Genomic DNA, 6,000 nt, shown 5'->3' on the forward strand with positions numbered 1-6,000 from the left:
ATAAATAATTAATTACCGGTACTATTTTTCATATAATCAATAAAACGGGTAGCTCAATAAATAAGAGTCAGGATTCGAGGTATCTTGAGTCGACAGGCTTTAATCAGGCATAAGGACAGGAACAGGACAGCCTGCAATAGTACGGGATGGCAGCTGCCAGGGAAGGGACAAGGGAAACTGGGTTTGGACAATTGGCAACTTTTAATATGGGTGCACAGTATATATACTTAAACAAATACATTACATTCAATACAGTAGGCATAGCAGTAGGCGTGACTCGTAGCAGTCGCGAAAGATAAGGGCAAAATGATGTAACAGGAAGGCGTGTACAGGGCGTATACATAGACATGTGATGTAAACGTAACAGAAGTGTCATAAACGGGGCGGAAACATGGAGGGGGCTACCTGAGCAGCTGGGACCTTTAACCTAGTGGTGCGCGCAAACGGGCAATGACGTGTTACCAGGGAGAACTGGGGGCTATGGCTTCTGCGCTAGAAGAGGAGACTAAATTCTGGAGTGTCAGAGCGACATGTACCTAAGGCATATCTGGTATCTGGTGTTTAGAGTACATGTTGATAGAATCCAAAAGTTATCAGGGCAAAGGCTACTAGACTCTAAGACTGGTGCATGCATAATTCTACATGTATTGCGTGTGCTAGGAATATTCTATGAATATTAATACAGTATTTCTCCTACATGGAGACATAAAGGCTAGACCATGACGGAAACTATTGATGCGGTGCAGTAGCTTAGGAATGCAGAGAAGGAGGGCCGGACTGATAACTAGAAGCATAACATATTCTTGGCAGACTGGCAGGCAGAGCCAGGCCGAGCCGGGCACTGCGAGGCATGAAAGTAAGCTAGGGGTCAGGGATGCAGGTGGGGGCTGTATCGCTCCTCGGAGAGGGTTCAGGAGACAGGAACTGAATCTGAGTCTGGGCCCTTTTGAGGCCTAGAAACGGGGACAATTCAATGAGTTAACGTGCACACTGTAAAATGTAGCAACATAGGTTTACATAAGCCTAATATCCGTTGCTTTCACGAGAACTGGAAACTGGCATACTAGAGATGGACACAACTGTAATTGCGTCTTTAATCGATCAGAGGGGAATACATGCATATCGATCATGCACATATAGCATAATATGGGGAACACGTAGGCACATACAACATGGCAAAATTTACTTTTCCACAATACAATCACTCATCTTTACAACACTATCATATGCACTCATACACCTATACAGACACTCACACTCTGCCACTCATCCATGGAGTTACTCACACACCTAGTCAGTCCTGTAAAGAATCAATCACACTTCCATTTTCTTGTCTATACAGTTAAACATAGAGCACCTTACATTTTCAAACATATACTAACACATACTTACTTTCTTATACAATCATTGATACAAGTACACATTGATCTGCACAGAGTCACACACCTCCCAGCCAGCCACACACACACTCAGTCTCCCATACAAATACTTGGACAATCAATCAATAACCCATATAGTTAATCATATAGCTACTGATCAACACATGCAGCAGTTTACAGAACAACAGACATAATGATGCACAAATTAAGACAGTTTAGTCACTAACCCATGCACTCAGTGAGACACATTTAATCACTCACTCATACATTCAGTCATGCACCTACTAAATCCTTCGTCCAGACAGTTATACATCTACTCATTCTTCAATATGTAAAACATATTTAAACTTTACAGAAACACACAGTCACTGGATGATGTCATCAGTGATGTCATCAGTGATGTCACTGACCATGTCATGAATGATGTAATATGTGACATCATCAGCAGTGGATTGCGGGTGCGCGATATATAGTTAGTGCAACTAAAAATGCCGTGCCTAAAAATGAAAGTGTCCTCATGTAACGTAACTGGTGCTATGTAAAGCGCTCTGATAACTGATTCGGTTCGGTTCTAGTTCGCGCTATATAAAACTCTGCAAACAAACAAACAAACTATATATGGAATTTCAATGGTTTTGTGTGAGTAAAATAAGGTTTTTTAAATGCTAATTCCTAACTATATATGGTCTATAACCTATGGTTTTTTCAGTGAATATATATATATATATATATATATATATATATATAATATATATACTTCAGCTCTATATGACCGAGGCGGAAAAAAAGCTATCAGATGTGGCATGCTATAGAAAGAGCAATATACATGTGGTCATGGGGTCATGGGATGAACACTATGCAAGGCTATTGGCTTGGAAAAGTGGGGGATTACTGAGCAACACAGAATATCATTTTTTGAGGAAGGAACATCTGGTGATCCCCACGTTTTACTTGATTCCGAAAGTCCACAAGTGTACTGCTAACCCACTAGGTAGACCGATTATATCGACAATAAATAGCATTATGGAAAATACGACGAGATATATTGACTATTTCATCCAAGAATGGGTACAAGGATTAAGCTCGTATGTTAAAGACACTTCTGAATTTTTTGAGAAAAATTGAAAATTATGGAATGGGGTGAAGATATGTTACTAATGACATTGGACGTGACTTCGTTATACACCTCAATAAGGCATAATGTTGGCATGAAAGCGGTAGAGCATTTCCTAAATAGGAGACCTATGAACTGTGCACCCCATAATAAGATGCTGTTGGCTATGGCGAGGGAGTGTCTTGAACAGAATTATTTTCTGTTCAATAATCAGATCTATCACCAGGTGAGAGGGGAGGCGATGGGGGCCTGCTTCTCCCCAAGTTACTTATGTTTACACATGGGGTTATGGGAGGAGCAGGTCCTCAGGGGAGAGCACAGGGACATCACTGATGAACCTTTGGTGGTCTACTTGAGATATATTGATGACCTATTTTTTATTTGGAGGGGGTCACAATTGAGTGCCATCGAATTTGTGGAGGAATTGAATAGTAATTGTTTGAATCTGAATTTTACTTCCACAATTGATAAACAGACTATCTGATTTCTGGATGTTGAGGTGTATATAGAAAACAATGTATTGGCAACTAGGCTGTATAGAAAGTCAACAGCAGGCAACACAGTACTGCACGCGGCGAGTCATCATCCGCAGCACTTAATACGCAGCATCCCTTTTGGGGAGATGCTGCGTGTCAGGCGCATATGCAGTTCAGACAGGGAATGTCAGGTTGCCCAGCAAGCCTGCAAGAAACGCTTCTTGGCCAGGGGTTATTCCCCTGGGGTAATTGATGAAGCCATTAACAAAACAAAGTCTTTAACGAGAATACTCCTTACCTATAGTAGACAACATTCGGAATTGCGGAGAATGTTTCCCGTAATTGGAATTTGGTACAGGGGGATCCCGTAATTGGGCATCTAGTTTCGAACAAACCAGCCTTAACTTTCAGAAAGTCACAATCTATGGGGAACAAACTGACTAGTAATTGTCCTGAAGTAACAACACAGGGGACTTGGATGTCACAAGTGAAGGGTTTCAGAAAATGTCCAAGTTGCAAGGCCTGTAAATTTGGCAGCAACAGAATCCAGTATACTAGTCCATTCCACACTGAACCCATTGTGCTCAATAAACGACTGACTTGCAGGACGGACTATGCCATCTATGTGCTGGAGTGTCCATGTGGGCTAAGATACATCGGTAGTACAAAATTACTAGCCCACAAATGGATACTCTAGCACATTAGAGCAATATCTGGCAAGGATCAAACATACCCGGTTGCCCGTCACTTTGAGCAATGTCACAATAGCAACCTCAACTCATAGCAATACTATGTAACTGACACAATCTTTCCAATGAAGCGGGGGGTGACCGTGAAGCAAGGTTACGTCTTTTAGAGACAAGGTATATAATTGAGCTGGATTCTTAGTATCCGGCAGGACTTAATGCCAGTGAAGATTTTTATACATGTCTTTAAATTCAGTAATGCACCATTTATTTTGACAATATTTTCTAGTTTTTGTACTGATGCAGGAATATTTCCTATAATTCAATATAGGCTCATATTGAACATGATTTGATTACAGATAATACAGGGTTAATGAACATTTTTAAGGTGATTTATTCATGCTTAATTGTTATTTAAGTTGCACTTTCTTGGGGGGTTGGCAGCCTCAACGTTGGAAAGCATTTTGCTTGACCAGTGTTAGTTGCACAACAACATTAAGGTTAGGTATGCACGATTTTGCACTATTCATGATTAATGTTTGTAATATAAAGTGTGGTTATGTATTAGGAATGATTTATACAATTACTATATAATAATACAACAGGATCGTATGCCCACTGAGGCTTGATTGAAGAAATATACATGACTTTAGGAATAACATCAGCAAATAGAACAGCAGCCGGCATGTGATGGAAAGATATTAGGCACAGTTCCAAATCGAATATTGATTTCACATGACAACTTTTGGGTGGTTCCTTAACTTACATTATGTTGAAACACAGCTCTTGTATAACATCATGAGCAAAAATTATGTACTGAATATGGTACGGTATTTGAATAGAAAGAAAGGATGGTTATATCTGTGGCCTAATACGATTGATAATTATTAAATATTTATATATTTATTGTATACTTATTTATACAGAAATATTCAACACAAACGCGTTTCAGCGGTACGTCATTATCAGTGTCACACTGATGAATGCCTACCGCTGAAACGCGTTTGTGTTGAATATTTCTGTGCCTAATAAATCCGAACGAGGACTTATTTTCGAATGTGATTATTACTTACAGGATATGGAATCAATAGTGTGATTGGCCTAGATCTATAAATGCGGAAGGCTCACGGTATAGGTCCAGTACATGATGTTGGATAAAGTACCCATGATTCGCTTGGCCCAGTTCTTATACAGGGATGTCAAGTCAAGTACACTTAATTACATTTGTCCAGGTCAAAGGATGAGTCAGAAATTGCAAAAGATAAGTTTGGCACTGGAGGTATAGTACTTTTCTAAAATTGATAAGAGATCAAGGTATAGTGTCTAGGTATGGGCGGATTTTGCGAATTCGCGATTCGCAAATATGTAATTGCAATTCGCAAAATTCACGAACTTGCGAATTTCTTTTTTTTTGCGAGTTCTTGAGATTTTTTTACTTGTTCGGGAACGCGAACTTGCGCATGCGGTCGCAAAGGTCGCGTGCATGTTGTTTCCACTTAACCAGCCTGCTTGCGATGCATTTTTACTGTTTCGGGTCGCAATGACATGTTCGCGTTGGCAATTTACTGTTTCGGGTCGCAATGACATGATCGCGGCGTCGCTCAGCCAGCTACCAAAATCTCGCAGCGCACGCGAACAGGGAGGAAGACTCATCAGCGAACGCAGAATCATGGTAAGTCAATGCCGCACGCGCAAGATTGTATTTTTGAAGCGCGAACAAGCAAAAAAAAAAATCGCCAACTCGCGAATTGCAAATTTTTGGGCAATTTCGCGCGGATCGCAAAATTGCCAAAAATCCACAAATTTCGCGAGCGGGACGAATTTTCTGCCCATGCTTAATAGTATCCATAATCAATTGCACCAAATCTACAGACTATAGAAACCTGGTTTTGTCGTTAAATCGATAAGGCCTAGTGCATAAAAAAGATTACAAAAAGAAGGGGAAGGTGGTGCATCATAAGGAGAACGTTCTTCTGCTCCTCGTGCTTTTATAGTAAGTGGTGGCTATCCTCCAGTCGGGATCCTTGTCCCCCGAACTTCTGTCAAAACAGATAAAAGCAATGTTAGTATCAGCACTGATTACAATCAAATACATCGAACTGGTACATAGCTTGGGCATAATTTCTCAAACCACCCTCCTCTTAAGACTGTCATAGCATCACTTATGGATATGTATACGTGGTAATACAAGCACACATTCATCATGCATGTGCAATATATTTTTGAGGGAGCTGGGTTTGCCGATACTGAGCAGCATCAGCAAAAACCATCAGCAAAGCGAATACATCTGAAATAGCAAAGCCTAAAGGTAAGGCCAGTTGCCAGTGATTGATTTACTTTAATTA

The 6,000-nt window shown here is 40.5% G+C and overlaps 1 protein-coding gene across 3 annotated transcripts in view; it reads left to right on the forward strand.

Moving 5' to 3' along the window:
- XIAP (X-linked inhibitor of apoptosis) overlaps nucleotides 1-6,000 on the forward strand; it is a 541,325-nt gene that overhangs the window by 533,676 nt on the left and 1,649 nt on the right. The window lies entirely within an intron of this gene.

Source organism: Lissotriton helveticus, chromosome 4_1, assembly GCF_964261635.1.
Source record: "Lissotriton helveticus chromosome 4_1, aLisHel1.1, whole genome shotgun sequence".
NCBI lineage: Eukaryota > Metazoa > Chordata > Amphibia > Caudata > Salamandridae > Lissotriton > Lissotriton helveticus.